At 44.5% G+C, this 12,705-nt stretch overlaps 1 protein-coding gene across 1 annotated transcript in view; it reads right to left on the bottom strand.

Moving 5' to 3' along the window:
* LOC129859207 (leucine-rich melanocyte differentiation-associated protein-like) overlaps positions 1–12,705 on the bottom strand; it is a 406,590-nt gene that overhangs the window by 296,660 nt on the left and 97,225 nt on the right. The window lies entirely within an intron of this gene.

Genomic DNA, 12,705 nt, shown 5'->3' with positions numbered 1-12,705 from the left:
ACTTCACTTGTTAAGTAAATTACACATATGACTACATGAAAAACCTTAGCGCTATCAGGTCAGGATAAGTAACATTATAATTAATTATGCTGGGAGGTAAAAATATATTTCACGAACAAATTAGAATTTTATAAAATAAAGAACGCAAAAATTTGTATAATGTCTTCTACGAAAAAAAGCATTTCCAAAATGGCTCCTACTAGGATAAGAAGAGGGACAGGGACAGCAGATTAAAGCCACTTGAAAAACAAATATACAGTTGAAGTCGAAAGTTACATACACTTAGGTTGGAATCATTAAAACTCGTTTTCAACCACTCCACAACTGTCTTGTTAACAAACTATAGTTTTGGCAAGTCGTACAGGACATCTACTTTGTGCATGACACAAGTAATTTTCCCAATAATTATTTACAGACAGATTATTTCACTTATAATTCACTGTATCACAATTCCAGTGGGTCAGAAGTTTACATACACTAAATTGACTGCCTTTAAACAGCTTGGAAAATTCCAGAAAATGATGTCATGGCACTGACGAAAACCATGAAGCACGGTTGAGACCGCAGGAGCGGTAGAGATACTCTTAATGATTGGCTATGAAAAGCCAACTGACATTTACTCCTGAGGTGCCGACTTGCTACACCCTCGATAACTACTGTGATTATTAGTATTTGACCATGCTGGTCATTTATGAACATTTGAACATCTTGGCCATGTTCTGTTATAATCTCCACCCGGCACAGCCAGAAGAGGACTGGCCACCCCTCATAGCCTGGTTCCTCTCTAGGTTTCTTCCTAGGTTTTGGCCTTTCTAGGGAGTTTTTCCTAGCCACCGTGCTTCTACACCTGCATTGCTTGCTGTTTGGGGTTTTAGGCTGGGTTTCTGTACAGCACTTCGAGATATTAGCTGATGTACGAAGGGCTATATAAAATAAAATTGATTTGATTTTGGCAGCATCATGTTGTGGAGGTGCTTTGCTGCAGGAGGAACTGGTGCACTTCACAAAATAGATGGCATCATGAGGCAGGAAAATTATGTGGATATATTGAAGCAACATCTCAAGACATCAGTCAGGAAGTTAAAGCTTGGTCGCAAATGTGTCTTCCAAATGGACAATGACCCAAAGCATACTTCCAAAGTTGTGGCAAAATGGCTTAAGGACAACAAAGTCAAGGTATTGGAGTGGCCATCACAAAGCCCTGACCTCAATCCTATAGAAAATATGTGGGCAGAACTAAAAAAGGGTGTGCGAGCAAGGAGGCCTACAAACCTGACTCAGTTACACCAGCTCTGTCAGGAGGAATGTGCCAAAATTCACCCAACTTATTGTGGGAAGCTTGTGGAAGGCTACCCGAAATGTTTGACCCAAGTTAAACAATTTAAAAGCAATGCTACCAAATATGTTACGATAATCCTCCTCCTCTTCATCAGAAGAGGAGGAGCAGGGATTGAACCAAGGTGCAGCGCGTTGAAATGACATGATGAATTTATTTAACAAGACAAAACGAACTATACTTGAAAATGATACAAAATAACAAAACGAAAGTAGACAGACCTGAACGACGAACTTACATACAACGTGAAGAACGAAATGAACAGGAACAGACTACATGAAATGAACAAACCGTAAACAGTCCCGTATGGTGCAAACATTGACACAGACACAGGAGACAACCACCCACAAACAAACACTGTGAACCGCCTACCTAAATATGACTCTCAATTAGAGGAACGCCAAACACCTGCCTCCAATTGAGAGCCATACCAGGCAACCCTAAACCAACATAGAAACAGACAACATAGAATGCCCACCCAAACTCACGTCCTGACCAACTAACACACAAAACTAAACAGAAAACAGGTCAGGAACATGACAAAATACTAATTGAGTGTATGTAAACATATGACCCACTGGGAATGTGATGAAAGAAATAAAAGCTGAAATAAATCATTCTCTCTACTATTATTCTGACATTTCACGTTCTTAAAATAACGTGGTGATCCTAGCTGACCTAAGACAGGGGACTTTTACTAGGATTAAATGTCATGAATTGTGTTTAAATGTATTTGGCTGAGGTGTATGTAAACTTCTGACTTCAACTGTATGCGACATCAAACACAAACACCAAACTCCTCTCCAATTCTATAATGTATACAATTACCACAGTGTGATTCTTTACAGTGACAAGGAGGTGATAGTGCAAGTACAAATCAAATCAAAGTTTATTGGTCGTGTACACACATTTGCAGACGTAGTCGCAGGTGCAGTGAAATGCCTGTGTTACTAGCTCCAACCGTGCAGTAATAACTAGCAATACAAAACAATACACACATAATCCAAAATGTAAAAAGAAAGAAATGACCAAATATCGGAACAAATCCAATTCACAACCCAAATAGCACTGTAACAGTAATCCAAATGCAACCTATCTAATCAATACTAATGCAATCTACACCGGATGTACACTATGTATACTAGGAATGATATGTACACTAGGTATACTAGGAATGATATGTATACTAGGTATACTAGGAATGATATGTATACTAGGAATGTTATGTACACTAGGTATACAAGGAATGATATGTATACTATGTATACTAGGAATGATATGTACACTAGGTATACTAGGAATGATATGTACACTAGGTATACTAGGAATGATATGTACACTAGGTATACTAGGAATGATATGTACACTAGGTATACTAGGAATGATATGTACACTAGGTATACTAGGAATGATATGTACACTGGGTATACTAGGAATGATATGTACACTAGGTATACTAGGAATGATATGTACACTAGGTATACTCGGAATGATATGTACACTAGCTATACTCGGAATGATATGTACACTAGGTATACTAGGAATGATATGTACACTAGGTATACTAGGAATGATATGTACACTAGGTATACTCGGAATGATATGTACACTAGGTATACTAGGAACGATATGTACACTAGGTATACTAGGAATGATATGTACACTAGGTATACTCGGAATGATATGTACACTAGGTATACTCGGAATGATATGTACACTAGGTATACTAGGAATGATATGTACACTAGGTATACTAGGAATGATATGTACACTAGGTATACAAGGAATGATATGTACACTAGGTATACTAGGAATGATATGTACACTAGGTATACTAGGAATGATATGTACAGTAGATATACGTGATATATTAGAGTGAGCCATGTCAAGAATCCAGTATATAAATAAATATGCAGTGTGTATAAACAGTGTAACTAAAATACAATATACAGTAGTACAATACAATATATAAACACATAGTACAAAACCCCATAGCAAAATGTATAGAGTTGGAATAATATACAGTACCAGTCAAAAGTTGACACACCTACTCAATTCAAGGGTTTTTCTTTATTTTTACTATTTTCTACATTGTAGAATAATAGTGAAGAGATCGAACCTATGAAATAACACATATAGAATCATGTACTAACCAAAAATGTGTTAAACAAATCAAAATATATTTTATATTTGAGATTCTTCAAAGTAGCCACCCTTTGCCTTGATGACAGCTTTGCACACTCTTGGCATTCTCTCAACCAGCTTCCCCTGAAATGTTTTTCCAACAGTCTTGAAGGAGTTCCCACATATAATGAGCACTTGTGGCTGCTTTTCCTTCACTATGTAGTCCAACTCATCCCAAACCATCTCAATTGGGTTGAGATCGGGTGATTGTGGAGGCCAGGTCATCTGATGCAGCACTCCATATTTATATATTTCTTATCTTTTAGATTTGTGTGTATTGTTGTGAATTGTTAGATAGTGAATTGTTAGATACTACTGAACTGGAGCTAGGAACACAAGCATTTCGCTACACACGCAATAACATCTGCTAAATATGGGTATGTGACTAATAAAATGTGATTTGACTGAGCCATGACTAGAATACAGTATAAACAAATAAAGTGGATCATACACAGATCACACCAACACTATAGCTCCCTCCTGGATATGCCCGCTTACACAGGGTCACTAAACATCATGGGGTACCAAGGCTATCACAACACAGCTGTGTGTAGTATCCCTTTTTAGTCAAACAAACTAGCGATCCAATTAATGTTGCACTGTATATCATCAATACACTCTCTCTCTCTCTCATAATTACACCTCTTCATTTGACAAGCTGCATGACTGTTTTCCTAACAGTGGATGACTTCGTTAGTACTTTCCAATGCGGGTTATTTTTAAACTGTCAGTCCTCCAGCCACCGACAGACTCATCCCTACGATCCGCTCTCCTCTGTTCATCATAACAATCATTAATAACTGTCAGTGGCTGCCGTCGATAGAACACACTCATTCCCTCATTACCATGTAGAAGCATTAGTTCCTGCGCGGTACCTCCACTACAGGGCCAGGCCAATTACTTTACCCAAATGGAATCGCATTAATCAAATCTTAACAAGGTGGCAAATTTAAAGATATCAGATTGCCAAAGACAGCATAACTAATATGTCACTGTCAGGGGCTAGTGTGTAGTCTAGGTATGCGGCATGCAAAGACTAAATATATCCCTTGGTAGAGAAGAGAAGGGTCCGTATGAATTTTGACATTTCATATGATCTAACATACAGCTTGTTATATTATCGACACTGACCAAACCAACCATATATAGAGGCCAATTTCCTGATGTAGATAATGACAATAAGTTGCATATACTAGAGAAATGTTAACTTTGAAAGTGAAGAGAAATCTGAAGTCTGTCAATAACGGCAATTGCTAACGAGACAATTGAGCTACAGCATTTAAAGTAGTAGTTAGCTTAAAGGATAGTATAAAAAAGCTACTGTGGTGCAGTAAACGTGCTGTATCATTCGATGTATCGGTATCGTGATAATTCAATCAATTTATCATCATATGGATTTTTGCCCATATCGCCCAGCTCTAATTTGACAACTATCAAAGAGAAAGAGGAGCCGAGAGCACTGTCTGCTGATGATGACTTCTCTCACTACTCTGGAAATGACCGTGGAAATAGAGAGGGACAGAGAGAGACAGAGAGAGTGAATTTGAGAGTGTGAGGGCAATGGGTAGTGGGAGAGAGAGGAATGATACAAAGGAAGAGTGAGGAAGAAATGAGAAAGGGAGAGAGAGAGAGGAAGGAAGGAATGAAGGAAGGAGAAATAACAAGGAACAGAGATTGAGAAGAAGAGTGGGAGGGAGAGAGTGGGAGAGAGACAGAGCGAGAAAAAGAGAGTAAGAGGAGAGAGTGAGAGAAGGAGGATGAAATGTCAAGAGAGAGAATGAGCGAACGTGTCTCAGGCAGCGCCAGCAGGCGGCAGTTCATCATGTGTCCCTTCACAGAGACGTTTTCTTTTACACTTTAAATGATGATACTCATCAATCAACCAGTGACAGCTGCATCAAGCCAGCTGCAAACATGCAAAGGCCAGCAGTGTGAAAGCTGCTGACACCAACGATCCTCCCGTCGCTGGATACAGGAGGAATCAGTCAGCCAGGGTCCAAGCTACACTACACACAATCTATAAGCTCTCATACAATCGCTGGCATTTGTTCTCCAGCTACTGTAAAATAAACACAATCCATTTTATAAAGCTACAGTACCAGTCAAAAGTTTGGACATACCTACAATTTTTTTTTACTATTTTCTACATTGTAGAATAATAGTGTAGACATCAAAACTATGAAATAACATATATGGAATCATGTAGTAAAAAAGTGTTAAACAAATCAAAATATATTTTATATTTGAAATTCTTCAAAGTAGCCACCCTTTGCCTTGATAACATGTTGTTACATTACAGCCTTATTCTAAAATTGATTAAATATTTTTTGTATAAATGTTTGCATTTACAAACTGAATTAACCATTCAGACCCATTCAGACCCTTTCGTCAGTACTTTGTTGAAGCACCTTTGGCAGCATTTACAGCCTTGAGTCTTCTTTGGTATGACGCTACAAGCTTGGCACACCTGCATTTGTGGAGTTTCTCTCATTCTTCTCTGCAGATCCTCTCAAGCTCTGTCAGGTTGGATGGGAAGCGTCGCTACACAGTTATATTCAGGTCTCTCCAGAGATGTTTGATCGGGTTCAAGTCCGGGCTCTGGCTGGGCCACTCAAGGACATTCAGAGACGTGTCCTGAAGCCACTCCTGCTTTGTCTTGGCTGTGTGCTTAGGGTCATTGTCCTTTTGGAAGGTGGACTTTCGCCCCAAGTCTGAGGTCCTGAGCGCTCTGGAGCAGGTTTTCATCAAGGATCTCTCTGTACTTTGCTCTGTTCATCTTTTCGTTGATCCTGACTAGTCTCCCAGTCCCTGCCGCTGAAAAACATCCCAACAGCATGATGCTGCCTCCACCATTCTTCACTGTAGGGATGGTGCCAGGTTTCCTCCAGACGTGACGCTTGGCATTCAGGCCAAAGAGTTCAATCTTGGTTTCATCAAACGAAAGAATCTTGTTTCTCATTGTCTGAGAGTCCTTTAGTTGCCTTTTGGCAAACTCCAAGAGGGCTGTCATGTGCCTTTTACTGAGGAGTGGCTTCCATCTGGCCATTCAACCATAAATGCCTGATTGGTGGAGTACTAGAGAGATGATTGTCCTTCTGGAAAGTTCTCCCATCTCCACAGAGGAACTCTGGAGCTCTGTCAGATTGACCATCGGGTTCTTGGTCACCTCCCTGCCCAAGGCCCTTCTTCCCCGATTGCTAAGTTTGACAGGGTGGACAGCTCTAGGAAGAGTCTTGGTGGTTCCAAACTTCTTCCATTTAAGAATGATGGAGGCCACTGTGTTCTTGGAGACCTTCAATGCTGCAGCCATTTTCTGGTACCCTTCCCAGATTTGTGACTCGACACAATCCTGTCTCGGAGCTCTACAGACAATTCCTTCGACCTCATGGCTTGGTTTTTGCTCTGATATGCAGTGTCAACTGTGGGACCTTATATAGACAGGTGTGTAGCTTTCCAAATCATGTCCAATCAATTGAATTTACCACAGGTGGACTCCAATCAAGTTGTAGAAACATCTCAAGGATGATCAATGGAAACTCAATTTTGAGTCTCATAGCAAAGTGTCTGAATACTTATGTAAATAACATATAAAATAAACAGTTTTTGCTTTGTCATTATGTGATATTGTGTACAAATTGATGAGAAAAAAATGTATTTAATAAATTTTTGAATAAGGCTGTAATGTAACAAAATGTGGAAAAGGGGAAGGGGTCTGAATACATTCCGAATGCACTGTATATATTAGATACATTTTTTTTTATATACAGTATATATATATATATATATATATATATACAGTGGGGAGAACAAGTATTTGATACACTGCCAATTTTGCAGGTTTTCCTACTTACAAAGCATGTAGAGGGCTGTAATTTTTTATCATAGGTACACTTTAACTGTGAGAGATGGAATCTAAAACAAAAATCCAGAAAATCACATTGTATGATTTTTAAGTAATTCATTTGCATTTTATTGCATAAGTGTTTGATCACCTACCAACCAGTAAGAATTCCGGCTCTCACAGAACTGTTAGTTTTCCTTTAAGAAGCCCTCCTGTTCTCCACTCATTACCTGTATTAACTGCACCTGTTTGAACTCGTTACCTGTATAAAGCGACAGCCCAGCGACAGCCCCGAAACCTGAAGGATCTGGAGAAGGTCTGTATGGAGGAGTGGGCCAAAATCCCTGCTGCAGTGTGTGCAAACCTGGTCAAGAACTACAGGAAACATATGATCTCTGTAATTGCAAACAAAGGTTTCTGTACCAAATATTAAGTTCTGCTTTTCTCATGTATCAAATACTTATGTCATGCAATAAAATGCAAATGATTTACTTAAAAATCATACAATGTGATTTTCTGGATTTTTGTTTTAGATTCCGTCTCTCACAGTTGAAGTGCACCTATGATAAAAATTACAGACCTCTTCATGTTTTGTAAGTAGTAAAACCTGCAAAATCGGCAGTGTATCAAATATTTGTTCTCCCCACTGTATATATATATATTTTTTTTACTGTTTGGACAATTCTTTTCTACGCAGAAAAAGAACATTCAAGATTACAAAATGAATAGTTTGCCAGAGCTAAAAACAGAAGAATTTCTCTGTTTCGCACAGTCATCACTCAGACACAAAAACCAATGCTAGGTGCCAAAGGTTATCAACACACTGCACACACTACTCTTCTAGTGTAATACTTCCGTCCATCCCTCTATCTCGGTCTCATCCCTCCTCCCTTCTTTAATGTGTGTTCTTAGTGATTGCTCATTTCTAACAGAAAGCAGAGGTTGAACTGCACCGAGCAGACAGATGTGAATTCAAAGTTTCCTGATCTTTCACAGAAGTTATTGCAGGTTATCTTTGGCTGTATATATGGGCCTTGCTCTGCTCTACACTGGGCTGGGCCCTGCTATAGCTGGCAGTTCTCCCCTGGTGCTGAAGGAATAAGCAGCACAGCTGTCTCTTCCCCAGGATGATGCAGTGCACTGCTCCCAGACACGACAGCATCACTTAATCTTAATGTCCGCTCCTCCAGCGCAGACACACAGGACAAAGCCAATCTGGATCACATGCCACAGGGATGGACCCCGCTGCCTGGCCCGGGAGTCTCTCACCCTCACAGGACCATTAATCAAGCCCAGACAGCCCAGGCCAATCCTACCCCATCGTTGCTACAGAGCTGCTCTGCATTACTCTATGTTCTCTCTCACACTCTCTCTCTCTCATTCCCTCCCTTTGTCTGTCTGTCTATTCTCTCCCTCTCTCTCCCACACACTTACTCGCTATTTGCTTCTCTACTCTCCTCTCGCGTTCTCTTCCTTCTCTCTCACACACACACAAATACACATACACACGCACCATCACACACACACCTGGACAGGTCTGAGATTAGGGTAGTGATGTATAGGACAGGGGAGGGTCGCCCAGTGAGCAGGAGATCACTTATCAGATTGCAGAGCAGCACATTATGCATGGCTCTGCAGAGAAGGAGGGAGTGAGGGAGTGGGAGAGAGGAGGGAGAAAGAAAAAAATAAGTATTGACTTCTTACACCTTATTTCTATCACAAGCCACCTATTTGTTGTGGGATCTGTGGTCCAATAAGGCCTGAAGCCTTGAGTAGAGCAGTGAGAGCTGTGTGTGTGTGTGTGTCTGTGTCTGTGTGTGGTAGAATAATGAATAATGTTCATTTAGACAAATCTACAGCACCCGGTGTCACAGGAAGACCAAGAAGATATTTAAGCCATAGCCTGTTCACCCCGCTACCATCCTGAAAGCGAAGACAGTACAGGTGCATCAAAGCTGGGACCGAGAGACTGAAAAACTGCTATCTCCAGGCCATCAGACTGTTAAATAGTCACCACTAGCTGGCCTCTGCCCAGTACCCTGCCCTGAACTTAATCACTGTTACTAGCTGGGTACCACCCGGTACTCTATCCTGCACTTTAGAGACCGCTGCCCAATGTACATAGTCATTGAACACTGGTCACTTTAATAATGTTTACATACTGTTTTACCCACTTCATATGTATATACTGTATTCTAGTCAAGACTCATCCTATATAACTACTGCTTTACACACCTTTCCTTTTAATATACTGTCCATACGCACGCACGCACGCACGCACGCACACACACACACACACACACACACACACACACACACACACACACACACACACACACACACACACACACACACACACACACACACACACACAAACACAAACACAAACACACACACACACACACACACACACACACACTACCGTTCAAAAGTTTGGGTCACTTAGAAATGTCCTTGTTTTTGAAAGAAAAGCACATTTTTGGTGCATTAAAATAACATCAATGTAACGGTCCTGACCTGTTTTATGTTGTTTTGTATGTGTAATTGGTCAGGGCGTTAGTTTTGGGTGGGCAGTCTATGTTATCTGTTTCTATGTTGGTTTTGGGTTGCCTGGTATGGCTCTTAATTAGAGGCAGGTGGTTTGCGTTTTCCTCTAATTAAGAGTCATATTTAGGTAGGGCGTTCTCACTGTTTGTTTGTGGGTGATTGTCTCCTGTGTCGTGTCGATGTATGTACCATACGGGACTGTTTGGCTGTTCGTTTTCGTTTCGATGTCGTCTGTTTCCTGTCCATGAGTTTACGTGTAGTTATGTAAGTTTATGTTCAGGTTGCGTCAACGTCGTTTTCTTGTTTTGTAAATTTGAAAGTGTTTTGTGTTTCGTGTTGCCATCGTCGTATTTATAATAAAGATGGCTTATTTCCCTGAAGCTGCATTTTGGTATGATGATCCTTCTCTCCTCTCCTCGTCCGAGGATGAGGAGAAAGACAGCCCTTACAGAATCACCCACCACGCTAAGACCAAGCGGCAAGGGAAAGCTCGACAGGGCAACAAGGACTTCTGGACTTGGGAGCAGATATTGAATGGAGAAGGTCCCTGGGCTAAGGCTGGAGAGAATCGCCGCTCTCAGGAAGAGAGGGAGGCAGCTAAAGCCCAGGAGCGGTGGTTTGAGGAGGCAGCAAGGAGACGTGGCTGGAAGCCCGAAAAGCCATGGGAGCAGCTGGAGGCACTGGGGAGAGCAGAGGCTACCGGAGAGAGGAACCGGAGCTATGAGGGAACGCGTCTGGCACGGAAGCCCAAAAAGCCCGTAAGTAATTCCCAAAAATTTCTTGGGGGGGGGCTAGGAGGTAGTGGGCCAAGGGCAGGTAGGAGACCTGCGCCCACTTCCCAGGCTTACCGTGGAGAGCGGGAGTACGGGCAGGCGCCGTGTTACGCAGTAGAGCGCACGGTGTCTCCTGTACGAGTGCATAGCCCAGTGCGGGTTATTCCACCTCCCCGCACTGGTAGGGCTAGATTGGGTATTGAGCCAGGTGTCATGAGGCCAGCTCAACGCGTCTGGTCTCCAGTGCGTCTCCTCGGGCCGGCATACATGGCACCTGCCTTACGCATGGTTTCCCCGGTTCGCCTACATAGCCCGGTGTGGGTTATTCCACCTCCCCGCACTGGTCGGGCAACCAGGAGTATTCAACCAGGTAAGGTTGGGCAGGCTCAATGCTCAAGAGTGCCAGTACGCCTCCACGGTCCGGTATTTCCGGCGCCACCTCCCCGCCCCAGCCTAGTACCTACAGTGCCTACATTACGCACTAGGCTACCAGTGCGTATCCTGAGCCCTGTTCCTCCTCCACGCACTCTCCCTGTAGTGCGTGCATCTAGCCCGGTGCCTCCAGTTCCGGCACCACGCACTAAGCCACCTGTGCGTCTCCAGAGCCCTGTACACACTGTATCTTCTCCCCTTACTAATCCTGATGTGCTTGTCCTCAGCCCGGTGTCACCAGTGCCGGTACCTCGCATCAGGTATAGAGTGGGCTTTGAGAATACAGTGTGCCCTGTTCCTGCTCCCCGCACTAGTAGGAAGGTGCTTATCCTTAGCCCGGTGCCTCCAGTTCCGGCACCACTCACCAGGTCTACAGTGCGCCGTATCCGGCCAGAGCCATCCGTCTCACCAGCGCCATCTGAGCCATCCGTCTCCCCAGCGCCATCTGAGCCATCCGTCTCCCCAGCGCCATCTGAGCCATCTGTCTCCCCAGCGCCATCTGAGCCATCCGTCTCCCCAGCGCCGTCTGAGTCATCCGTCTGCCAGGAGCCTGCAAAGCCGCCCGTCTGCCATGAGCCTGCAAAGCCGCCCGTCTGCCATGAGCCTACAGAGCCATCCGCCAGACAGGAGCCGCTAGAGCCGTCAGCCAGACAGGAGCCGCTAGAGCCGCCCGCCAGACAGGATCTGCCAGAGCCGCCCGCCAGACAGGATCTGCCAGAGCCGCCAACCAGACAGGATCTGCCAGAGCCGCCAACCAGACAGGATCTGCCAGAGCCGCCAACCAGACAGGATCTGCCAGAGCCGCCAGCGAGCCATGAGCAGCCAGAGCCGTCAGAGAGCCATGAGCAGCCAGAGCCGTCAGAGAGCCATGAGCAGCCAAAGCCGTCAGAGAGCCATGAGCAGCCAGAGCCGTCAGAGCGCCATGAGCGTCGAGAGCCGTCAGAGCGCCATGAGCGTCGAGAGCCGTCAGAGCGCCATGAGCGTCGAGAGCCGTCAGAGCGCCATGAGCGTCGAGAGCCGTCAGCCTGCCATGAGCGTCGAGAGCCGTCAGCCTGCCATGAGCGTCGAGAGCCGTCAGCCTGCCATGAGCGTCGAGAGCCGTCAGCCTGCATAGACCTGCCAGAGTCCCTCAGCCAGGATCTGCCAGAGTATATCAGCCCTTGTCCCGGTGTTGCCCCTTGTCCCGGTGCTGCCCCTTGTCCCGGTGCTGCCCCTTGTCCCGGTGCTGCCCCTTGTCCCGGTGCTGCCCCTTGTCCCGGTGCTGCCCCTTATCCCGGTGCTGGTCTTTATCCTGGTGCTGCCCCTTATCCTGGTGCTGCCCCTTGTCCCGGTGCTGCCCCTTGTCCCGGTGCTGCCCCTTGTCCCGGTGCTGCCCCTTCTCCTGGTGCTGGCCGTTTATTTAGGGGATGTGAGTTTTAGGGTGGTCATTGGGAGGGGAAGACAGAAGCGGGGAGTGACTATGGTGGTGTGGGGACAGCGTCCTGAGCCGGAGCCACCACCGTGGTCAACTGCCCACCCAGACCCTCCCCTGGACTTTGTGCTGGTGCGCCCGGCGTTCGCACCTTGAGGGGGGGGTTCTGTAACGGTCCTGA

Source organism: Salvelinus fontinalis, chromosome 1 (genome assembly GCF_029448725.1).
Source record: "Salvelinus fontinalis isolate EN_2023a chromosome 1, ASM2944872v1, whole genome shotgun sequence".
In the NCBI taxonomy this organism is placed as follows: Eukaryota; Metazoa; Chordata; class Actinopteri; order Salmoniformes; family Salmonidae; genus Salvelinus; species Salvelinus fontinalis.
The sequence above is the reverse complement of the archived record's forward strand: the minus strand, read 5'-3'. Positions and strand labels throughout refer to the sequence as shown.